General features: G+C 51.2%; 1 long non-coding RNA gene and 1 pseudogene across 1 annotated transcript in view; one reads left to right on the top strand and one right to left on the bottom strand.

The window, feature by feature from the left end:
• The window catches only part of LOC136112157 (dynein axonemal heavy chain 9-like), a 50868-nt pseudogene extending 43426 nt beyond the window's left edge, over positions 1-7442 (top strand).
• The window catches only part of LOC139825664 (uncharacterized), a 214482-nt gene that overhangs the window by 99515 nt on the left and 89225 nt on the right, over positions 1-25742 (bottom strand). The window lies entirely within an intron of this gene.

Below are 25742 nucleotides of genomic sequence, written 5' to 3'. Positions count from 1 at the left end.
CAGGAACAAACTGTGCTGTTAAAACGGGCTAAATGATGCGTCCGGTATTTCACAAACATCTTTCTCACAGCAATTTTCCTCTCCTCCTCCCCTCCACCTCTCTCCAGTTCCCATTGTCCACATGGGAAGGTGTTTGGGCAGAATGGCTGGCCCAATGTCATACAGGAGACCTAGGGCAGAGGAGGGGACTAAGCACATTTTGTGAGTCCTGACCCAGCATCTAAAGCAAAACTGTCACCCCAGTTGAAAAAATTCAGATGCTCCAAAATCTCCATGTGTAGAAAGATACAATGGGGAAAAGCAAGGAAACGGGTGCTTTGAGGGGAATGTGGCAGCGCAGAATCACGGCGGGGTCAGAGGGGCAGACCCTCGCTGCTGCTTTGGTACGCTGGTGTCTGCAGTCCTGCTTGTCTGAAACGTTGTGGCTTGAAAAGAAGCCAGAAGACAACAACTCACTCTGGATAGAGTGGTGTGATTGATGAGGAAAGGCTTTGGTATGCATGCTGTGACTGACCATGAGCACAGATGTAGACGGATGTTGTGTCCTTGTCTGTTGGAAGAAGTAGGCACCAAGAATCAATCAAGTGGTCTGTTTAGTCATAGGCACGTATTTCTCTTTTTCAAATTGATCCATCTATCTAGTCTCAGACATACCAAGAGTGATCAACACAGAGGATGAATTATTTAGATGAATAAATAGGACTGATGAGCAGAAATGAAGAAAATGAAAAATTAGGCTTAATAGCAGGAAAAATGATAAGAACTTTATGCTGTGGAATATATTTTAAGGACTAATCCCGCTCTGGTGGACTGGGATAGATAACATTCTCCATTACTAATTAATTGATCCAGATTAGTGTATTTTCTCCACTTTTTGTCTTATAGCTTGTGGACTACAGAGTGGAGTTCAGCAAGTGGTGGGTGGCAGAATTCAAGACTATCAAGTTTCCCTCTCAGGGCACAGTCTTTGACTTCTACATTGATCCAGAAACGAAGAAGTTTGAACCTTGGTCTAAACTTATTCCTCAGTTTGAATTTGATCCAGAAATGCCCTTACAGGTATGTGAACCTTGCACGTGTTTTGTCTGGGAAGAGCACATGCATTTTAGTGACTGTATGCAGGCATTTCAATTGAAGTCTCATTCGAGGTCAAGCACTTCATAATAAGAATGGCATTCCGTCCTGGTTTTGTTAAAAACAAGTTTCTCTTTTAGTGAATTTGCCTGTCAGGTAAAACCTTCATATCAGCTGCGTTTTCCTGGAGAACCAGATCCATGTTTTGGTAAACATAGCAATGGAATGTGAGGTTATTGATAAGGACAGATTCGCATCTCGCGAGAGGGGCAATGAGAAACAGGTGACCAAGAAACTGACAAACAGAGTATAACATCCCATTCACGTGAATACTTCATATAAAAGTGGGAGATCACGAGGATCTCGTCCATTTTGCTTATGGCCGAGATTAGGAGAGGACCTTGCTGGTCGTCCCTGCGAACTGAGGCCTCATGACAGACTGAATCCAGCTCCGGTTGGCTGCACAGTCCAGTCCAGGACTTCAGGTGCCAGCTCTGCAGTTGCTGGGGCTTTCAAGATTGGTTTTGTATATTTTGTATTATTTTCTCTATTCTTATTAGTAGCATTAGTAAAACATCTTTAATTTTTCCAATTCTCTTCTATCTATCCTTCTTTCCCTCCCAATCACCTGTCCTGAGTGGGAATGGGGGAGAGAGAGGGGCTGAAGGTGGGGGAGAGGGGGCTAACAACACATCTGCCATGGTTGTATTGTCACCCCACAATCAAAACCCTTGACACATTCTTTATGAAGTACAACTCAATTACCCATCTTTCTTTACTGTACTTTGACTGTGAAGACTCATCCTCCATCCATCTTCCAGAGCTGAGTGATGTACATGAGGCGCAGGCTCAGAGACACCTATGAGCCAGGGCTGGTGTGCCCAGGGTGCGGGATGGAGGTGCGTTTGGCCTGCAGAGAGAAGCAGGATGTGGGACAACGTAGTGACAAAGTCCCTGAGACACCATCTCGTCATTCTGCGTGGCTGAAAATAGGGTTGTTTATATGATTTGGACGAAAAATGAGAGTTGCTGCAGGTAGTGAATTGCGTTTGCCAGCTATGCCTTTCTTTCCTTTTAGAGGTGCCACAGTGAGCAGATGACTTGTAAAAATTGTTACCATTTTAGCAAAATGTGTGTTTGCGGGGAGATCCAGATGTTGCTCTCAGCATCCCGCTGTCATTGTTTCGTCTGTACAGATAGTTTGACTTGAATGGTTGGTAGCAGTGTATTGTTCCCTTCCTAGCGCCATCTAGAAACTCAGGTCACCGCACTCATTCCTGGCTCTCCCAGTTTGATGTCTCCTCAGAACATGGCAGTGGGGTGGTGCCACAGATGGGTACACTTACCTGCTGGTTTTGCCCCTCTCAGGCTTGCCTGGTGCCCACCACCGAGACGGTCCGTGTGCGGTACTTCATGGACAGGCTCCTGGAGCGCCGGCGCCCCGTGATGCTGGTGGGCAACGCCGGCACGGGGAAGTCTGTGCTGGTGGGGGACAAGCTCTGCTCACTGGATACAGACGCCTATGTGGTGAAGAAGGTCCCGTTTAACTACTACGCCACCTCTGCCATGCTGCAAGGTAAGACAATGGCTGAGATGTGGGACTTCTGCCTGGCAGGTCACCAAATTCCTGGGGTGTCCGTCGGGGTTTGGAGCTGGGTGTGCACTGTGGGCACTGCACTGGCACCCACTGACTCTTAAATCCCACTGTGAAACTCACTGGTCCGCAGACTCCTGGTTTTATGGAAAATGGCATTTCCCAACATGAGGGGTTGAATTCTGAACACCACGACTCTGGTTCAGGGCTGTGCAAAGCACACACTTAAATCTGCTGCTGTTCTCTACAGCACACAGCTCGTACTTGACTTGAGGTGTGTCTTTAATACGCTTGAATTTAAGCCCGTGCTGAATAGAATGGGTTGCTTGGCTGGGATCTAAGCTGTCCTCAGAGTGCAATGATGGGAATTGCATCCCAGTTGTCAGTGAGGACAGTGCTAATGGGGATGTGCAGGTGCTGCTGGTTCCTGGGCTGTCCCCCGCATCCTGATGCAGCCCCGTGTGCTCCCACGGAGCGGGTGCCACATCCCACCGCCCCAGGGGACACGGCTGCTGACCCTGGGAGGCTCTGACCTGGGGAAGCCCATGAGAATATCTTTGATGAGGATTTTGGCACATCAGTGAAAGATGAAGTTTGAGACCAGGATAAGGTCAGTTCTGCTGTGTAGTCTTTTCACAGATGAAGAGAAAGAGGGAATTGTTGAAAAGTGACTCATTTTGGAATGGTATTTTCACTTTCAGTTGACCTAAAGAGAGAGGATAATTTTCTACATGTATTTATTAATCAGGAATGAAACAACCTTGCTTGTTTTGAGTTGAACAACAGCTGTGGGTCACTGTAAACCAAAATAACTTCCTTTATGGAGTTTGGTCTGACCCAACTGTCCTGAAATCCCTTTACTCCCTCTACAGGACCAGCACCAGTGAGACCAAGGTTTTAACCTTCACCATGTGGGTTTTTCCTGGCCAGGTGGCCCTGGGGCGAACACGCTCACGGCCATGAGCATCACAGCCCCTGTCTGTGCTCTGCTGGGCTCCCGACACTGCAGATGTTTTAAGGAAGGTGTCAGAGTTTAAAGTTGCCCTGTGGGACTGATCCACTCGCAGAGGTGACAGCACAGGCTCAGCCCACGCTGTGTCACCTGGGGCTGTGTCGTGGAGTCACGGCAGCTTTCTGGGGCAGGTCTGAAGGGTTTTGGGTCTTGCTAGTGTGTGATGGCTGCAGTCTCCCTCCTCCCTCCCAGGTGCCCCTTTGCTTTTTTCCCTGTGTTGGGGTCTCTGCAAAATGCCCTTGAGCTGCTAAATGGGCTGAGCTGTCTGTCTGTCTGTCTGTCTGTCTGTCTGTCTCTCTGTCCAGCTGCCTGGGTGGGGGACAAAGATGCTGAGGGACCTAGAGATTCTTTCTTATGGGGAGAGACTGAGAGCTCTGGGGCTGTTGAGCTGGAGAAGAGAAGCTGAGAGGGATCTGATCAATGGGATCAATATCTCAGGGTGGCTGTCAGAGGATGGACCAGACTCTGTTCAGTGGTGCCCAACGCCAGGGTGAGGGGCAGCGGGCACAGACTGAAACACAGGAGGCTCCATCTGAACATGAGCAGAAACTTGTTTGCTGGGAGGTGCCAGAGCCTGGCCCAGGCTGCCCAGAGCGGGTGTGGAGTCTCCTTCTCTGAGACATTGAAACCCGCCTGGACCCACCTGTGTGATCTGCTCTGTGACCCTGCGTGAGCAGGGCTTGGACTGGGGATCTGCAGAGGTCCCTTCAGCCCAACCAGCCTGGGATCCTGTGATTCTGTGAATGTGCAGCCGTTTGTCTCCAGCTGGATGGGCGAGTGTGTGCAGGTGTTATTTGTACAGGCAGACCTGGCACCGTGTCCCTGGTCATGAGCTGTGGGCTGAGTCAGTGATTTTCTTCCCCTGCACAGAGGAGCAAGTTGTCTTGTGTGTGGATGAAGATGTGGTCGTGAGATTTGCATTGAGAAGCATGATTTATACTGCTTGGCCTGGATCCCTGCTGCTCATTTTTTAGAGTTAATTTGTCCCTTTTTGTGTAGTTTGTCACTTGGCTGCTTTATTCTTTTCCCCAGCAGGCACATCTTTAAATTTGTAAAACATGGGCACAAAGTAATTTTGGATTTTTTCTTACTTAAAAAAGATCCTAACCTGAGTTCCAGTAGTTCCTTAGACAAGGTGCCTGTTGCTGCAGAGATGTATAAGATGCAGCCCTTAGGGGAAGCAGAGTTGTTGTTCAACCCATCCCTGCATCCTGTGGCTTCCAGAAGCGCCATGTGCACAGGGGTTAAAAGGAGCCCAACACTCTCTCTGCCTGAACCTGGGGCCAGTTTGGGGATTTTCTGTAGTTTATTGTGACTAAATACCACATTCTGTGGCATTTGCCCTGGGCCTCGCTCTGCTTCGTGCCCTCTTGGGCCTCTGCCCCTCCATCAGATGTAGCCCTGACTTCTGTCATTCAGAGAAATTGCAATAAATCTTGTGGTTTTTTTTGTTTGGGTTCTTTTTTTCCCTCTCCCTTGCTCACCAACCAGAAGGTACGAGGTGTCCAGACTGTTTCTTTGAGGTGCTGGTTTGAGTATGTGTCAGGATCTCACACAGACACACCGCCCCTTATTATTATTGTGAGATACGGCTTTGAATTAAAATACCACTTCCACGAACATGTCACTTGATCCCCAGTAATTGCATTTCAGTGTGATGAATCTCTTGCATACTTGTTTAACCTCAAAAAGGGCTGATTTTATATGTTAATTAGGGACTAATTAAATTTAAATTAAATGCTTATTTGAAACACTTAATTTAACTTGCTACCAGAAATTTCAAATATTGTGGTTTTATTGAACGGGGAGAGAGGCTCCGCTGAGGAAAGATTCATCATTTTTCGTAGCACAATCCATTCCTTTGTGCAGCACCTGTCTGTGACAAGAAATCAGCTGCGTTTTGAGTGGTGAGCAAGGCGAGCTGTCTGCAGTGCACCCAAGCAGGAAAAACCCAGCGTTTTGAAAGGTCTGTGATCTGAAACAAACCAACGGAATATAAATCTTCCTTAACAACTTTTGCACGTGATAATAAATGGCTTAAAAAAACTCCCAGTCCCGTTTACATTTGCCAGTCTTCCCTAATTACAAAGAATTGCTACTTACCGTGTGCTGCTTTATAGCACCTTATAGGTCTGTTGCCAACCCAAAACTGCTAATGAAACAAATTCTTCGAGTAAGCACAGGGCAGAAAACCCACCCGGGGTCTGGGCAGAGGAGCGTTGCTTCCGTTTGCTTTTCCACTTACTGAGACAGTAAAGGTTGCCTGGGCTGCAATCAGAGGAATCAATAACCTATAGAACATGATGTGCAGCGACGTGGGGTGATTTTTATTAAATATCAGCCCAGGATTATAAATATTCCCCACGTTTTATGAGCTAGAGCAACATATGACCCCAGCCTTCTGCTAAAACAAATTAAAGTCTTCCAAGGCTTTGAAATGCGAAACTGTTCTCTCCGTGCTTTCCTTTGCGTGTGCGTGACCCTACTTGAAACTAGGTGGTAATTTGACAGCTCGTGTTGGAATTAAGTCTTGTCACGTTATCTGGAGGGTTGGGTAACGCTGGTGAGAAGATCAGGGAACTTATGATTATTTGATGCATTTAAATAAAAGTGTCATGTTGGTTGTTCTGAAGATGTCCAGGAATTTGGCCCTGAGATCGCCTATTTTTGTCTAACAGGGTAAAAGATGCATATATTCACAAAACCAGCAGCTTTGCTCGTGGGCTTCTGTGCCCACAGCATCCATCTCCCTTTCTCCATCGCAGCGCCCAGTGCCTGCTGCCCTGGCCACGCTGCAGTTGCCGCATCGCCGGGGCAGGCAGCAGGGGATGCTCACTGCTCTGGCACAGCCACCTCTGCAAGCAAGATTTCGTTTAAAAAATTATGCAGAAGAGATTCAAAAGGCTTTATCTTGCATGAAAAGCTCTTGTTTGCTCTGAGGTAGACATGTTTTGTAGCAGACGAAGTTTGTTGTATTTTTGTTTGGAAGGAAGAGTTGAGAGCTTTCTGATTTAAGTCAAACCAAAGTGCTGACCAAGGGTCCCTGCAGGGCTCCCAGCTGCACTGTAGAATCATAGAATCAGTTTGGTTGGAAGAGACCTTCAGGATCATCGAGTCCAACCGTAACCCAGCTCTAGCACTCTAGTCCCTGAGAACCTCATCTCCACGTCTGTCCAACCCTCCAGGGCTGGTGACTCCAGCACTGCCCTGGGCAGCCTGTTCCAATGCCCCACAGCCCTTTGGGGAAGAAATTGTTCCCCAGATCCAGCCTCAGCCTCCCCTGGTGCAACTTGAGACCATTTCCTCTGCTCCTGGCGCTTGTTCCTGGGGAGCAGAGCCTGACCTCCCCTGGCTCCAAGCTCCTTTCAGGCAGTTCAGAGATCAGAAGGTCTCCCCTCAGCTCCTGTTCTCCAGCTGAACCCCCAGGCCCCTCAGCTGCTCCTCATACAGCTGCAGCTGGGGGACATCTCAGCTCCTTGAGGGGCCGCTGTAGCTACACACAGCACAGCATTGAGCTGGGCTGAGAAATCATTTTTATTTTGCAGCAGTTGCTCTCCCAGTAGATGAGCTTTGCACCTCTGCCTCCCTACAGGTATGCTTGAGAAACCTCTGGAGAAAAAGGCTGGTAGGAATTATGGCCCTCCAGGTACCAAGAAGCTCGTGTACTTCATTGATGATCTCAACATGCCCGAGGTGGACGCTTACGGGACAGTGCAGCCCCATACGCTGATCCGGCAGCACCTGGACTACGGCCACTGGTAGGAGCCTGCTTGGGCTTGGTTGTCGGAGACCTTTTTGTTCAGCTCCAGTGCTGGGGAGTGGGTTTGAGAGAATCTCAAAGCGTGGGTCCCTCTTCCCATTGCATACTGCTGGGCTAGAGCTGGTTGGGAGGCTCTGGGTGAACTGAGAGTTGAGCACCCTCAGGGCTTCCCCTGTCCCCAGCAAACAAATTCACTTAGAATCACAAAACGTCCTGAGCTGGAAGGGACCCGCAAGGATCATCGAGTCCAGCTCCTGTCCCTGCACAGGACAACCCCACAGTTCACACCGTGTGTCCGAGGACGTTGTCCATCGCTTCTTTAATACCGCTTGATTGCTTACTCATAGCTGGGTTGAGAGGAGCTTTGCTCTGCTCTTGCTGTGGCTTGTGACTGTGGTCCCAGTGCAAAGCCTGCGAGGGGAGCGCGATGCTCGGCCTTGCTGCCCCGCGACGCTGAGAGCAGAGGCGGCTGTGGATTTGGCCTCAGCTGGGGTGAACCCCCCTGCTGTGAGCACCTAACATTGTCTTCTGTCAGGCAGCAGCAAACAACCATTATCTAGGCAGAGGTGATTTGAAGGAAAAGCAGTGACTGTTTTGGAAGGAGATTGGTGTGTTTTACACTTTAGCCAGCAGCTCTGTGTGGGACATGAATATTTGCATCTCTCCACAGGGAATACAGGGCAGGGACGCATTGCAATTTCCACTCTCCTCAGCTGTGTGCATGCCTGAGCTCTGCCAAAAGCTTCCGAGGAACAGAGACAGTGGAGCGGAGGCAGAAATCTTGGGCTGTGGGTGTCAGGGAAGTCAGGCAGATAGAGGGTGAGGGAGCTTCGAGGGAGCGTTGGAGGCACAAGGGGCTGCAGCGAGGAGTAGGGGGATGCAGTGAGGCGCAGAGGGATGCAACGAGGTGTGGGGGATGGAGTGAGGCATAGGGGGATGCAGCGAGGTGCGGTGGGATGCAGCAACGTACAGGGGATGCAGCGAGGTGTGGTGGGATGCAGCAACGTACAGGGGATGCAGCGAGGTGCGGGGGGATGCAGCAACGTACAGGGGATGCAGCGAGGTGCGGTGGGATGCAGCAACGTACAGGGGATGCAGCGAGGTGCGGGGGGATGCAGCAACGTACAGGGGATGCAGCGAGGTGCGGGCGGATGCAGCAACGTACAGGGAAACACCCCCTGGGACTAACTGGGGGGACGGGGTGAGGGGGTAACCAGGGGGCTGTGCAAGAAGCCGGGCTGACTGTCGGCAGCCGGAGGAGGGGAGCGCTTTGCTCTGGGTCGGGGGACCCAGAACTGGGGGGACGCAGCAGCTCCGCGCCCCGCCCCGGGGGACCCACAGCCCCATCTCGCAGCACTTTGCAGCCGCAGGAAAGCGCCCGGCACTTCCGGTTGATGGGCGCTCTGGTCACGCCCACAGCCCTCGGCTGGCAGACGGGGCCCTCGTTTAGTGAAACGCCTGGGAGCGGAGAAGCTTCTGGAGCACTGACCGTATACGGGCCCAGCTCGGATTCCCTTGGGCTTGACAAGGAGGCTGTGGGACCTTCCGGCGGTTTCGGTGCGGGGCTGCGGGCGGAGCGTTGTCCTCAGACTGCGGACCCTGCGGGAGCTGCCCGGGCAGAGCCCCCCCCGCCCCGCCGGCCGGTGGTTGTGTCTGCTGGGGACCCTGCGGAGCCGCCAGCTTTCGTGAGTGGGGATGTGCCTTTGGAATTGTCATTCAAAGGGTACATGAGCACAGCTCGGCTTCAGCCAGGACGCCTCTGTGCCTTTAGTTTTTGTTTTTCCCTCACCTTCCCTTTCGTGCGGAGCGGCCCGGCCCGGCCCGGGACGGGGGGGTGTGGGTGTGTGTGCTGAGGGAACACCTCGTACCCAGCAGCCTGCTCCGTGCCGCTGCTCCTTGTCCCCGCATTTATATACGATACACAAATGTAAAGCAAACGGGGGGGGTGCGTGGGAGCAGGAGCGGCTGGGGGCTCCCGGGCCGGGCCTGACGCCTGCAGCGCCTCACGCTTTCCCGCTCCCGTCGCGCCGCCATCTTGGGCGCGGGCAGTGAAGCCGCCGCACTGAGGCCGTGCCCTGTGCCGCCGGGGAGGAGGGGAGCTGGTCGCTCTGGGAGCCGCTCTTGGGAAGCGGGCGGCGCACCCCGCCGAGGAGGGGGAGTTAACGTCCTTCGAGTCCTCCTCCTCGGGTACCGGCGCCGATCGGGCGGTGGCTGATGAGGTGTCTGTGGCGGGGCGGGGAGAGCGCGGCCGCTGTGCCCTCACTAGAGATGGCGGCGGGGCGGTCTCTGGCGCGGACAGGACGGCGGCCGCGGGGAGCGGCGCTCCAGCCCTATCTGTGATAATAAGAATTAAAAGTGTATGGGGAAGGAATATATGAGTGGAAGATTCCCCAGCTTATTTATTAGAGACAAACGTTTTACAGGCTCTGGGTGTGGAAGCACAGTTACTGCCTGGGGGGGTGATAAGGAGAAAATTTGAGAGCTATTCTATTACCTGGAAGTTTGTGTTGGTTTTGGCCAGGGTGGAGTTAATGTTCTTTGTGGTACCTAGTATGGGACTATGTTTTTTGATTCGTGCTAAAACCAGTGTTGATAATACAGAGATGTTTTTGGTACTGTTGAGCAATGCTTGCACAGGGTGGCCTGTTCTGCCTCCCACGCTGCTCCACCAGCAAGTGGGCTGGGGGGAAGCGACAGCCAGTGGCACACTTATCTAAGCTCTTAGAGCCAGTGTCTTGAGTGTGTGCAAACTGCAGCAGTCACCGCTCTTCTGGTGAAAGAAAGCAGGAAATTAAACCCTGCTGCTTTCCTGAGGAGAGATGACAATGGGCTGCACCTCCTCATAGATGGGACTTCAGGGATAATTCAGGGGAAAAGACACAATGGGTGTGCCATCGTTGAAGGTGTGAGTGGTGAAATAAGAAACGGGCAGGTTACCTAATAACTGGTCAGCTCAAACATGCCAGCTATACGCTGTCAATCAGGCACTGCAGATGTTAGATGGAAAAGAAGGTACCATCTGTAACGGTTCTAGATATGCATTTGGAGTAGTGCACACCTTTGGGAAAATCTGGGAAGAATGGGGTCTAATTAATAGCAAAGGGAAAGAATTGGTTTGTGAAGAACCAGTTGGACAAGTGTTACATAATCTGATGTCACCAATAGAAGTGGCTGTAGTACATGATGTCCATTGGGACATCAGAGGGGAAACTCCTTTTGTGTCAGGGGAGATTGGTTATCAGATGAAATGGCCTGAGAAGCAGCCTTAAAACCTGAAGTGATAACTGTAAGTTATCTCACGCTTGAGGTCCTGGCCTCACAGGAAATTCCAGTTTTTGATGAAAAATAAGAAGAAGTCCTCCAAGAATTAGGAGCCAGGGAACAGAGTGGGAAATGGGTACTCCCAGATGGTAGAGAAATGTTAAATAAGCAAATCATGAGGGAGGTATTAGCGATTCTACATCAGGAGAGTTATTGGGGAACACCAGCAATGTGTGACGTAATACGGGAATTTATGCTATAGCCAAGCAAATTTGTGAAAGATGGGTGGTTTGTAAAAGAAGAAATAAAAAGGCACTTAAAAAGCAGCCTGCAGGAGGGCAGGGTCCAAGTTTACAACTCTCTCAAAATATTCAAGGTGATTTGCCTGTAGCTGGTCGAATTAAATACATACTAGTGTTGGTTGATCACCTTGCCAGCTGGGAGAAGCTTTCCTCCTGAGCACTGCCGCAGCAGCAGTGGTAGCAAAAGTTTAATAACAGGTGGACCTCCACAGTTTGAAACTAAGGATTGATTTCTCAAAAACTGTATACTCGGGTTGTCTTGCCTATCTTCTCTCAGGCACAAGGCCGTCTGGCACAAACTCTGCCTTTAGAGTTTTCAGCTCACAAGTTTCAGCCTGAAAACTGGGTCCTGGTCAAATCCTGGAAAAAAACGGAAGCTTCAGCCAGATTGGGAAGGAGCATTTCAAGTTCTGCTGCTCACCGAGACAGTGGTACGACCAGCTGAGAAAGGGTGGACTCATTAGACACGGGTTAAAGAGCCAATCGAACCTCCAAAGGACAATGACGAGTGGCAAGTATTGACAACTGATGACCCCCTTCGACTAAAGATACAGAGATGAAAATGAAATGAAACCTTTGGGGATTGTTCATCCTGTGTATGTAGAATTTACAAATGGGTTACTTAACAAACGTCACTGAAACTGAAGGTTCCCTAACAATTTGAGTAGATGATTGCCACATCCTTAACTGTGGGGATGTACAGAGCTAAAGAGAATGGAGTTATGAAAAGAAACGTGTCCAAGGGGCCTGAGTCTAAGGATGATTTAAAGAAGTGCACAGTTTTTGTTACTGTCTCTCATTGCCCCTCCTGGTACAGTGTTATTTGGAGCACAGAGTTTAGGGGATGGACCGTGAGCAATGAACGGTTATAGAGTTGCAAAGAAAAATGACCCTATCTAAAGGACAGTCTCTCCCAGGATGTGAGTCTCTGCAGTGCAACCCTTTGCTAATTGCAAGACAGAGAGCAGATGATTCAGTAAGTGGGGTTTATGGATCACAAATAGACATTAGTAGAAAAGATGCCCTGGGAAGGTTCAAAATATATGGAGGTACAAATGCCTGGGTAGAATGGATCAAATATATGGTGCAAAGCCTAAACGAGCAATTGCTGTGCCTGTGCAGCAGGAAGGCCTGTGGCCCAAGTGGTACCCTTCCCTCTGGGGTGGAGCGAAGATTGACAGGGGATGGAGTGCGTCTTAGCCTTATGCCAAGACTCTACGGCATGGAGAAATAAGTCGTGTCATACTCTCTCCCTACTGTTTCCAGCTTTGCAGGGAAAAATATCAAAATTCCCCTGGCATTTTCAGGAATAATTGAAAATCATACTGCCTGTCTCTCACGACGCGGCAGGAATGATACCAAGTTCCTAGGAACATGAGTAGGTGTGCAGAGACACGGGAAGTTGGTCCTCATATGTCCTCAGATGCTTCTTGAGTGGATCTTTGGTGGTACTGTGGGAAGATGACACTTCATTCCATTTTATCCCCCACTGGGAAGGTACCTGTGACGTCGTACAATTGGAAATTCCTTTTACCCTGGCATTTGAACACTGTGATCCATCAGGGCAACAGAAAAAGGAGTTGAGGGCTTTCCTCTGATGACAGGGTTTATTTCAATTAGATTGGGGTCCCCAGAGGAGTCCCCAAGGAACACAAAGCAAGAAGTCAAGTTAGCTGCGGGTTCTGAGTCCTTTTTGTTTTGGTAGGTAACTACAAACAAGAATGTAGACGGGATAAATAACATTTATTTATAAGTTATACTAGACAAGCAGTTAAATGAATCACCAAACAATTAGATGCTACTAGTAGAATGGCATGGGAAAATAACATGGTCCCAGATAGGATGTTGGCAGAAAAAGGTGATATATGTCTAACCACAGCTTCAGCAGAAGAATTGGCTGAGAATTCAGGTGTAGATAGTCCACTCATGGGATTGTTAGAATCTTGGTTTGGAATATTGAGAGAAATTACTTCTTTAATCGAAGTAACAGAAGCACTGATTTCTATAGCATGCTACATCATTCCGTGTCTGCGAGGACTTGTTCAACACCTTATTGGACAGCTCTATCAAAGCAAGTGCCTTTAGGGCCACTGCCATGCTCAGATAAAATGATCCTGCTAGAAGAACAAGAAGAAAGAAAGAACAGCAAATGCATAACTCCAGAAGAAAAACGTGAAATCGTGTTGTCTAGGCTTGAAGCCACCTATACAACTGTATCATAAGAAAATGCAAAACCTCCTCCATTTCAGTCCTGCAGCTCAGCACTAGTTTTTCCTCTTCCCTCCCTTTGTCCTGCTCCCTTTGCTTTCTCCCTTTGTTCCATATCCTTCTGCACAAAACCACCGTGACTCAGCCTAAGTAGATCTGCCGCTTATTCTTTTGTAGTGCCAGCAGATTGTGGAAGTAGAGTATAAAACCCATCCTTATGGAGAGATCTTTGCATTTTAGGCTTAGTCTAAGTGTCTCAAGTAGCCGGGGTTTTTGACTGGGCCTAATCCATCAGGTCTGATGGCTTCCCTGCTCGTCTCCAGATGTATGTGGTAGAAAATATAAAGCAAGGAAACGTCCTTTGGCCCAGCCTTGCCTTATTTCTTTCTCATCCTGTTCTCTGTCCCAGCCTCTCTCACTGACCCCTCGTCTGGCTGCATGGGGTGCTCGGCTGCCACACCCAGCTCTCCTTTTCTCACTCTGCGGGTGACAGGGACACAGCCGGACTTGGTGTCAGCTCAGCAATTTCTCAGTTCCCCAAAGAAGCTGAATTCTGCAAATTGCTGCTGTTGCTCTTGAAATGATGTCATCAGGTGGGTGTTTTGGTGTAATACACTGAAAACCAGAGCAGAAATGCTGAAATATTCCCATGGTATGCATGGTCTTAGGAGCAAAGCACCGTGACTCAGCCTAAGGAGATCTGCCGCTTATTCTTTTGTACTGCCAGCAGATTGTGGAAGTAGAGTATAAAACCCATCCTTATGGAGAGATCTTTGCATTTTAGGCTTAGTCTAAGTGTCTCAAGTAGCCGGGGTTTTTGATTGGGCCTAATCCATCAGGTCAGATGGCTTTCCTCCTCGTCTCCAGATGAATCTGGTACAAAATATGTAACCAAGGAAATGTCCTTTGGCCTAGCCTTGCCTTGCGTTGCCTTATTTCCTTCTCATCCTTTTCTATGTCCCAGCCTGTCGAGGGTTAGGATTGCGGGGTGACAATCAAACCCTGGCAGATGTGTTGTCAACCTCCTCTCCCCCCCACTTCCCCCTTTTGCCCCTCCCTCTCCCCCCTTCCCACTCAGCACAGGCGATCAAGAGGGAAAGAAGGACAGAGAGAAGAGAGTTGGAAAAGTTAAAGATGTTTTACTAATGCTAGTAATAAGAATAGAGAAAATAATACAAAATATACAAAACCAATCTTCTAAGTCTCAGCAACTGCAGAGCCGGCACCCAAAGTCCTGGATTAGACTCTGTAGCCAACCGGAGCTGGATTCAGTCTCTCACTGGCCTCCGTTCGCAGGGACGACCAGCAAGGTCCTCTCCTAATGTCGGCCATGAGGAAAAAAAGGGAAAAGGGGCGAGATCCTCGTGATCTCCCACTTTTATATGAAGTATTCACGTGAACGGAATGTTATTCACCGTTGGTCAGTCTCTCAGTCATCAGTTTTCTCATTGCCCCCCTCGCGAGATGTCCATCCGTGCTTATCAATAAGTTTTCATTCCCTTGCTGGGTTTAACCAAAACGTGTGTTGGGTTCTCCAGGAAAATGCAGCTGACATGAAGGCTTTGGCTGACAGGCAAATTCACTAAAAGAGAAACTTGTTTTTAACAAAACCAGGACATTCCACCCCTTATCATATGACATTCACTGAATACTTAAACCTTATCAATACAATCTATCAATACAATCTAATTAATCACTACTACTATATATATATATATATATATATATACATATGTACATATATACACAGGAGTAATTAATCAGTGGACCATCCTTTGAAAAGTTCATTAAGTTCATTTTGTCACCACAGTCTCCCAGGGCAGGGAAAATGGTCCAAGTGCATCTCATGACCCCTGTTGGTGGGTTAAGGACACCAACTTCCAAGAAGGTGTCGGGCGCCACTCGAAGAAGCCAGCGCTGGTTTCATCACCATTGTCTTGATCTGAAAGACACTTATTAAACATTGTTAGTGCGGCAATTCACATCGTACAGTTCAGCATTGCATATTTTCACCTAAAATCCAATCCCCTTGAGGTGCACACCGAACTTCTCCATCCTTAAGCATCACCCACCAGGTGCTGCCAGGTCCCTGGGCAAAAACAATCCCACGAATAGGTTTGCCTGTGCCTGAGGCAGGAGGAACCCAGACTGCCTTTCCTAACATATTTTCCATGTGTACTACAGGGACTTTATCTCCTTCTACAGTCCATAGAATTTCTGATTGGGCAGGCCCGGCTCGATTGGTTGATCCCCTAGTGTTGCCCAACCAAGTGGCTTTTGCTAAATGTGAATCCCAGTTTTTAAAGGCTCCACCACCCAGTGCCTTTAGTGTAGTTTTTAACAAACCATTGCACCTTTCAGTTTTCCCAGAGGCTGGTGCATGATATGGAATATGATACACCCACTCAATACCATGTTCTTTGGCCCAATTGTCTATAATACTGGTTTTGAAATGAGTACCATTGTCTGATTCAATTCTTTCTGGCGTACCCGGCCACCAAAGGACTTGCTTCTCAAGGCCCAAGATGGTATTTCGGGCTGTAGCAGGAGGTACGGCAGATGTTTCCAACCATCCAGTGGTTGCTTCCACCACTGTAAGTACATAACGCCTACCTTGACGTGTTTGTGGAAGTGTAATATAATCAATCTGCCAAGCTTCTCCATACTTACACTTTAACCATCGCCCCCCATACCATACAGGTTTTAACTGTTTTGCTTGTTTGATTTCGGCGCAAGTTTCACATTCATGAATAACCTGTGAAACAGTGTCCATAGTTAAATCCACCCCTCGATCACGAGCCCATTTGTATGTTGCATCTCTACCTTGATGCCCTGAAGCATCATGGGCCCACCGAGCTAGGAAAAGTTCACCTTTATGTTGCCAGTCCAAGTCCACCTCAGCTACTTTAATCTTAGCAGCTTGATCTGCTTGTTGGTTGTTTCGATGTTCCTCGGTGGCTCGACTTTTAGGCACATGAGCATCTACATGACCAACTTCCCCAGGCAGGCTCTCCAGCCGAGCAGCAATGTCTTCCCACAGCGTGGTTCCCAATGGTTTCACCTCTGCGCTGCCAGTTGCTTTTCTTCCATTGCCGTAGCCACCCCCACAAGGCATTTGCTCCCATCCATGAGTCAGTATAGAGACAAAGCATTGGCCACTTCTCTCGTTCGGCAATGTCCAAAGCCAGCTGGATGGCTTTCACTGCTGCAAACTGACTGGATTCACCTTGTCCTTCAGTGGCTTCTGTAACTTGTCGTGTGGGACTCCACACAGCAGCTTTCACCGTCGATGTTTTCCTACAGACGACAGGATCCATCTGTGAACAGTGCACACTGCTTATCAGTCTCTGAAAGCGGATTATATGGTGGTGCTTCTTCAGCACGTTTTACTTCCTCCTCATCTGCAGACATCCCAAAGTCTTTGCTTTCTGGCCAGTCTGTAATCACTTCTAATATCCCTGGACGGTTGGGACTTCCAATCCGAGCTCATTGCATGATCAGTGCAATCCATTTACTCCATGTAACTTCGGCTGCATGATGTGGAGAGGGAACCGTCCCTTTGCACACCCAGCTCAGCACCGGCAGTCGAGGTGCAGGAGGAGCTGTGCTTCAGTGCCCATCACTTCTGAAGCAGCTCCAACTCCTTCATATGCTGCCAGTATCTCCTTTTCAGTTGCAGTACAGTTGGCCTCATATCCTTTGTATCCTCGACTCCAAAAACCTAAGGGTCGACCTCGGGTTTCTCCTGGTGCTTTCTGCCAGAGGCTCCAGGTAAGTCCATTATCTCCGGCTGCGGTGTAGAGCACATTTTTAACACCTAGTCCAGTTCGGACTGGTCCAAGGGCCACCGCATGAGTTATCTCACGCTTCATTTGTTCAAAGGCTTGGCGTTCAGGGCCCCACTCAAATTGGTTCTTTTTACGAGTCACTCGATAGAGAGGGCTCACAATGTGGCTGTAGTCAGGAATGTGCATTCTCCAAAAACCTACAATGCCCAAGAAAGTCTGTGTCTCCTTTTTATTAGTAGGTGGAGACATTGCTGCAGTTTTGTTGATCACCTCCATTGGGATCTGACGACGGCCATCTTGCCATTTTACTCCTAAAAAATGGATCTCTCGTGCAGGTGCCTTGACCTTGCTCCGTTTTATGGCAAAACCAGCATCGAAAAGAATAGGAATTATTCTCTCACCTTTTTTGAAGACTTCTTTCGCTGTGTCGCCCCATACGATGATGTCATCAATATATTGCAAGTGTTCTGGAGCTTCACCTTGCTCCAGCGTGGTCTGGATCAGCCCATGGCAGATGGTAGGACTGTGTTTCCACCCCTGGGGCAAGCGATTCCATGTATACTGGATGCCCCTCCAGGTGAAAGCAAACTGCAGCCTGCACTCTGCTGCTGCAGGAATAGAGAAAAATGCATGAGCAATGTCAATTGTAGCATCGCACTTCACTGCCTTTGACTCCAGTTCAAATTGCAGTTCTAGCATGTCAGGCACAGCAGCATTCAGTGTGCTGTAACTTCATTCAGGCCACGATAGCCTACAGTTGGTCTCCACTCATCACCAGACTAACGCACTGGCCAGATTGGGCTGTTAAAAGGTGAGCGGGTCTTACTGATCACACCCTGGCTTTCCAATTGACGGATCGGCTTCTGGATAGGAATCAAAGAGTCTCGACTGGTGCGATATTGCCGGCGATGCACCGTCGTGGTAGCAATTGGCACCTGCTGATCGTCAACCATCAGCAGTCCTACAACAGAGGGGTCATCTGAAAGACCCGGTAAATGAGACAGTTGTTCAATTTTCTCAGTGTCCACAGCTGCTATACCAAATGCCCACCTATACCCTTTTGGGTCCTTAAAATACCCTCTCCTGAGGTAGTCTATGCCAAGGATGCACGGAGCATCTGGACCAGTCACAATGGGATGCTTTTGCCAGTTTTTTCCAGTTAGGCTCATTTCAGCCTCTACAACAGTCAGCTCCTGGGATCCCCCAGTCACTCCAACAATATTGATGGATTGCGTTCCTTTATAATCAGAAGGAATTATTGTGCACTGAGCACCAGTGTCCACTAAAGCTTTGTACTCCTGGGGTTGTGTTGTACCAGGCCATAGTATTTGTACAGTCCAATAAACTCTGTTATCCCTTTCCTCCACCTGGTTGGAGGCAGGGCACCTCTAATTCCTGTTTTGCACAGTCTCTGGGTGTGAATTAGAGGTTCCTTCAAGAGCATCAGAATCTCTTCTGCTCCTTTTGTAAACTGGAGCAGCCACCTTCCTAGGAGTTTTTCCTTTTATCTCACGTACTCGTTCCTGAAGTTCTGAGGTCGGCCTTCCATGCCACTTGTTCATGTTTTCTCCCTGCTCATGTAGGAAGAACCACAGTGAACCTCTTTTTGTGGGCTGTCTCTGCCCTCTCTCTCGAGATTGGAAACGCCTTCTCCTAACAGCTGAAACATAGGTTTGTGCAGGTCGTGAACGGTACGAGTCTGCTCTGAGCTCTTGGATTTCTTGCAACAGCTTTTCAAACCGGTCATCAGATTTTTCACACAGTTTCTCCACAGCGGAGACACAAGCCCGTAGAGAACCAGCAAGGCTGTCCTCAAAGTTCCGGAGCTGCTCAATCACTTCATTAATTTCTTGTATACCTCTAGCTGACCAGACCATTCCTGCCAATGACTTAGCATATGCAGGTGGTGCACTTTGTACAAATCTGCGCCACATAGATTTTGTACAATTGATTCTATCTGGGTCTGTCCCCTCTTGGCTGTTTGGTCCTAGATAGATGATCTCTCGCACAGCTCATTCTCTCAGGAACTGGATACCTCTCTCCATAGTATTCCATTTCCCTAACTTGGATACACAATCTTCCTTGTAGGGAAATCTGACTTTCATAGCTGCAGGAGTCGGGTCCAGAGAGTAGCGGCATTAGACTCTCTTGAAATTGCCCTATCAATGGTGGAATCTTTTGACAGAGATCCCAGCTGCCTGGCTTCACCACCTTCTAATTCAATTGTTTCTGCCCCATTGTCCCAGCATCGCAGCAGCCAGGTTAAAATATTCTCGCCTTCACGACGACTGAAGTCTTTTCGCAGGTCTCTCAGCTCACCTGGAGAAAAGGACCGAGTGGTGGTCACTTCATCTCCACCCTGTCCTAGTGATGATGCCTCTTGGGTTGATGTTGGCCCTGTGCCATCACCTGCTGCACGAGTGGTCTTTCTAGTGACTTTCTTACAACCAGCAACTGATGCTGATATGGGTTCACCATCATCTGATTCATTTCCAGAGTCTGAATGACTGTCACAGTGATTGCTGTGGTTACAGCAGCAACAGTGCCCAGTGTGTGAAGGCGGGGGGGCTGCCTTGTCAGCCTTTGAGGCTGGAGAGGTAACGTTATCTGCAGCGCCCTTGGCAGAGGAGCAATGCGGAGGAGCTGGAGCTTCAGCCTGCGAAGCCGCGGTTGGGGGGCAGTGGCTGCAGCAGCAGCTTTGGCTGTTTTGCCTTTTCTCGAGCGGCCAGGAGTGCTTTTTGCTAAAGCTTCCGAAGGCGCACCGCAAATCTCAGGACTAAAAAGAGACGCAAACCTCCTATTGAACCTCATTTCTCTTAACAGTAACGCAAACTGACACACATTCAGCAAACCAGATAACACCATCACAGTTCTATCAAAGCTCCAAGGGTATTCAAAGTTCTCTAAAACATTTGCAAACTGTCCCAGCGAAATCACAAAAGTATTGTTAGTCAGCCTTTCTAAAGATTCGCTTGACCAATTAGCAAATATAGAGCCATTCTGCTCTTTCATCTCTCCTGGAGGTTTTTCAAGGTAAAGCAGAAGCGAGTAGAAATTCATTAGCGGCTGCAGTATAATGAAATAAACCAGTGCCATACCACACAGGATCATCATCACGACTAAATAATATCCGAATCAAACAGACGCGCGAGTATCACAACTCTATGAGCTAGCACCGTGCCAAGAAAATTGAAAGGTACGTCAGAGCAGTAGAAAAGCCAAAAATCTCCAAATTTACCCCGTTCTCTGGCCCCACGTTGGGCGCCAATTATCTGTCGAGGGTTAGGATTGCGGGGTGACAATCAAACCCTGGCAGATGTGTTGTCAACCTCCTCTCCCCCCCACTTCCCCCTTTTGCCCCTCCCTCTCCCCCCTTCCCACTCAGCACAGGCGATCGGGAGGGGAAGAAGCACAGAGGGGAGAGAGCTGGAAAAGTTCAAGATGTTTTACTGATGCTACTGATGAGAACAGAGAAAATAATACAAATATACAAAACCCATCTTGTAAGTCTGAGCAACTGCAGAGCCAGCACCCAAAGTCCTGGACTGGACTCTGTAGCCAACCGGAGCTGGATTCAGTCTGTCACTGGCCTCCGTTCGCAGGGACGACCAGCAAGGTCCTCTCCTGATGTCGGCCATGAGGAGAAAAGGGAAAAGGCAAAGGGGACGAGATCCTCGTGATCTCCCACTTTTATATGAAGTATTCACGTGAATGGAATGTTATTCACCGTTGGTCAGTCTCTCGATCACCAGTTTCTCGTTGCCCCTCTCGCGAGATGTCCATCCGTGCTTATCAATAAGTTTCCATTCCCTTGCTGGGTTTAACCAAAACATGTGTCTGGTTCTCCAGGAAAATGCAGCTGACATGAAGGCTTTGGCTGACAGGCAAATTCACTAAAAAAGAAACTTGTTTTTACCAAAACCAGGACACACCCCCACACACTGCACCCCAAATCCTGCACCCCCAAATCCTCCAGCCCCATGTCCCAAACCCCCAAACCCTGCACCCTCAAGTCTTGCACCCTAATTCTGCCTCCCCAAGACCTGAACCCCCAAACCCTGCACCACTAAACCCTGCACCCCCAAACCCTGTACCCCAAATCCTGACCCCCACAAGTTGCACCCTAAAAACCTGCACCCCAAATCCTGTCCTACCCAACCCTTCACCCCAAACCCCTTCACCCCAAGATCCTGCTGCCCTAAACCCTGCACCCCAAAATCATCCCTCCCAACCCTGCCCCCCAAACCCTGTCCCCCTAAAGCCTGACCCCGAAACCCTGCTCCCCAAAACCCTGCTACCCCCAATCTTGCACCCCCCAACTCTGCACCCCCAGATCCTGCTGCTCCAAACCCTGCACCCCCAAATCCTCCATCCCCACGTCCCGATCTCCCAAACCCTGCACCCCACAACCCTGCACCCCACAACCCCTTCACCCCCAAATCCTGCACCCCCAGCCCTACCCAATAAACTTTCCACCCCCAAATCCTGCCCTACCAAGCCCCCCACCCCAAACCCCTGCACCCCAAGATCCTGCACCCTAAACCCTGCACCTCCATATCCTCCTTCCCCAAACCCTGCACCCCAAAACACTGCACTCCAAACCACTGCACCCCTAAATCCTGCAACCCCAAATCGTGGCCCCCAAACCCGGCACCCCAAACTCCTGCACCCAAAGATCCTACTGCCCTAAACCCTGAACCCCCAAATCCTGCACCCCTGGAACCTGCAACCCCAGACTCTGCAGCCACAAATCAGGCGCCGCAAAATCCTTGCACCCCCAAATCCTGCACCACCTAATCCTCCAACCCCCTAACACAACCCCCTAAACCCTTCTCCCCAGGGTCCATTGTGACACCCTGGGGATCCCCCTTGTCCCCAGGGCCCATTGTGACACCATGGGGGACCCCCTTCTCACTGAGGACCATTGTGACACCATGGGGACCTCCCCTTGTCCTCAGGGCCCATTGTGACATCCTGGGGACTCCCCTTTGTCCCCAGGGCCCATTGTGGCACCATGGGGACCCCCTTTGTCCCCAGGGCCAATTGTGACATCCCAGGACCCCCCTTTGTCCCCAGGGCCCATTGTGACAGGGTGGAGATCCCCCTTGTACCCAGGCCTGTTGTGATGTCCCAGGACTCCCCATTGTCCCCAGGGCCCATTGTGACACCTTGGGGACCCCCCTTGTCCTAAGGGCCCATTGTGACATCCTGGGGACCCCCTTGTCCCCAGGGCCCATAGTGAAGTCCCAGGACCCCCTTTGTCCCCAGGGCCCATTGTGACATCCTGGGGACCACCCTTGTCACTGGGGACCCATTGTAACACTATGGGGACCCCCCCTTGTCCCCAGAGCCCATTGTGACATCCTGGGGACCCCCCCTTGTCCCCAGAGCCCATTGTGACATCCTGGGGACCCCCTTTGTCCCCAGGGCCCATTGTGACGTCCCCGGATCCCCCATTGTCACCAGAGCCCATTGTGACATCCTGGGGACCCCCATTGTCCACAGGGCCCATTGTGACATTCAGGGGACAGCCTTTGTCCCTAGGGCCCATTGTGACACCGTCGGGACCCCCGTTGTCCCCAGGGCCCATTGTGACATCCCAGGACCCCCCATTGTCTCCAGGGCCCATTGTGACATACTGGGGACTCCCCTTTGTCCCCAGAGCCCATTGTGACACCATGGGGACCCCCTTTGTCCACAGGGCCCATTGTGGTATCTAAGGACCCCCCAATTGTGCCCAGGGTTCATTGTAACATATCAGGACGTCCCATTGTCCCCAGGGCCCATTGTGACGTCCCAGGACACCCCGTCATCCCCAGGGCCCATTGTGTCATCCTGGGGACCTCCTTTGTCCCCAGAGCCCATTGTGGCATCCTGGGGAACCCTTTGTCCCCAGGGCCCATTGTGACGTCCCAGGACCCCCCTTTGTCCCCAGTGTCCATTGTGAAATCCTGGGGACCCCTCTTTGTCCCCACGGCCCAATGTGACATCCTGAGGACCCCCTTGTCCCCAGGGCCCATTGTGACACCGTCGGGACCCCCTTTGTCCCCAGGGCCCATTGTAACAACCTGGGGACCCCCTTTGTCCTCAGGGCCCATTGTGACACCGTGGGGACCCCCTTTGTCCCCAGGGCCCATTGTGACAACCTGGGGACCCCCTTTGTCCCCAGGGCCCATAGTGACATCCCAGGAACCCCTTTGTCCCCAGCCCCATTGTGACATCCAAGGGACCCCCTTTTGTCCCTAGGGACCATTGTGACATTCCAGGACCCCCCATTGTCCCCAGAGCCCATTGTGATATCCAGGGCACCATCCTTGATCCGCAGGGCCCATTGTGACGTCCCAGGACCCCCCTTTGTCCCCAGGGCCCATTGTGACATCCCAGGACCCCACTTTATACTGAAGGCCCATTGTGACATCCTGGGGACCCCCTTTGTCCCCAGGGCCCATTTTGACGTCCCCGGACCCCCCATTGTCCCCAGGGCCCATTGTGACATTCAGGGGACAGCCTTTGTCCCAAGGGCCCATTGTGACACCGTCGGGACCCCTGTTGTCCCCAGAGCCCATTGTGACATCCTGGAAACCCCCTTTGTGCCCAGGGCACATTGTGACCTCCCAGGACCCCACTTTGTCCCCAGGGCCCATTGTGACATCCTCGGGACGCCCCTGGTCCCCAGAGCCCGTTGTGACATCCTGGGGACTCCCCTCTGTCCCCTGGGCCCATTGTGACACCGTGGGGACCCCCTTTGTCCCCAGGGCCCATTGTGACATTTAGGGACCTCCCAGTTGTGCCCAGGGCTCATTGTGACATCCCAAGACCCCCCATTGTCCCCAGGGCCCATTGTGACGTCCCAGGACCCCCCGTCATCCCCAGGGCCCATTGTGACATCCTGGGGACCCCCTTGTCCCCAGTGCCTATTGTGAAATCCTGGGCCCCCCCTTTGTCCCCAGGGCCCATTGTGACATTCCAGGACACCCCTTGTCCCCATGGCCCATTGTGAAATCCTGGGGACCTCCTTTGTCCCCAGGGCCCATTGTGACGTTCCAGGACCCCCCTTTGTCCCCAGGGCCCATTGTGACAGGGTGGGGACTCCCTTTGTCCCCAGGGGCCATTGTGATGTCCCAGGATCCCCCTTTGTCCCCAGGGCCCATTGTGACATCTCAGGACACCTCAATTGTTTCCAGGGCCCATTGTGACATCCTGGGGACCGCCCAGTTGTCCCCAGGACCCATTGTGGCATCCTGGGTACCCCTTTTATCCCCGGGGCCCATTGTGACATCCTGGGGACTCCCCTTGTCACTGGGGACCCATTGTGACACCATGGGGACCACCCCTTTCTCCCCAGTTGCCATTGTGACATCCTGGGGACCCCTTTGTCCCCAGAGCCCATTGTGACATCCTGGTGAGCCCCCTTTGTCCCAGGGGCCCATTGTGACATCCCAGGACCCCCCTTTGTCCCCAGGGCCCATTGTGACATCCCCGGACCCCCCATTGTCCCCAGAGCCCATTGTGACATCCTTGGGACCCCCATTGTCCCCAGGGCCCATTGTGACATCCCCGGACCCCCCATTGTCCCCAGAGCCCATTGTGACATCCTTGGGACCCCCATTGTCCCCAGGGCCCATTGTGACATTCAGGGGACAGCCTTTTTCCCAAGGGCCCATTGTGACACCATCAGGACCCCCGTTGTCCCCAGGGCCAATTGTGACACCATGGGGACCCTCCTCGTCACTGCGGACCCATTGTGACACCATGGGGACCTGCCCTTGTCCTCAGGGCCCATTGTGACATCCTGGGGACCCTCTTGTCCCCAGGGCCCATAGTTGCACCCTGGGGACCCCCTCTTTATTCCCAGTGCCCATTGTGACATCCCAGGACCCCCCTATGTCCCCAGGGCCCATTGTGACACCATGGGGACACCCCTTTGACTCCAGGGCCCATTGTCACATCCCAGGACCTCACAATTGTCCCCAGGGCCCATTGTGACATCCTGGGGACCCGCTCTTGTCCGCAGGGCCCATTGTGAAGTCCCAGGACCCCCTTTGTCCCCAGGGCCCATTGTGACATCCTGGGGACCCCCCTTGTCACTGGGGACCCATTGTATACACCATGGGGACCCCCATTGTCCCCAGGGCCCATTGTGACATCCTGGGGACCCCCCTTGTCACTGGTGACCCATTGTGACACCATGGGGACCCCCGTTTGTCCCCAGTGCTCATTGTGACATCCCAGGACCTCCCATTGTCCCCAGGGCCCATTGTGACATCATGGGGACCGCCTTGTCCCTCTGGCCCGTTGTGGCACCGTGGGGACCTCCTTTGTCCCCAGGGCCCATTGTGACACCATGGGGACCCCTTTTGTCACTGTGGTCCAATGTGACATCCCAGGACCCCACTTTGTACCCAAGGCCCATTGTGACACCGTGGGGACCCCCCTTGTCTCCAGGGCCCACCGTGGCACCGTGGGGACCACCCTTGTCACTGGGACCCATTGTAACACTATGGGGATCCCCCCTTGTCCCCAGAGCCCATTGTGACATCCTGGGGACCCCCTTGTTCCCCAGGGCCCACTGTGATGTCCCAGGACCCCCCCTTGTCCCCAGAGCCCATTGTGACATCCTGGGGACGCCCTTTTTCCCCAGGACCCATTGTGGCACCATTGGGACCCCCTTTGTCACTGGGGCCCATTGTGACTTCCCAGGACCTCACTTTGTCCCCAGGGCTCATTGTGACTTCCGGGGGAC

This window comes from Patagioenas fasciata, chromosome 26 (genome assembly GCF_037038585.1).
Source record: "Patagioenas fasciata isolate bPatFas1 chromosome 26, bPatFas1.hap1, whole genome shotgun sequence".
Lineage (NCBI taxonomy): Eukaryota > Metazoa > Chordata > Aves > Columbiformes > Columbidae > Patagioenas > Patagioenas fasciata.
This window is presented reverse-complemented; position numbering and strand designations above follow the sequence as displayed.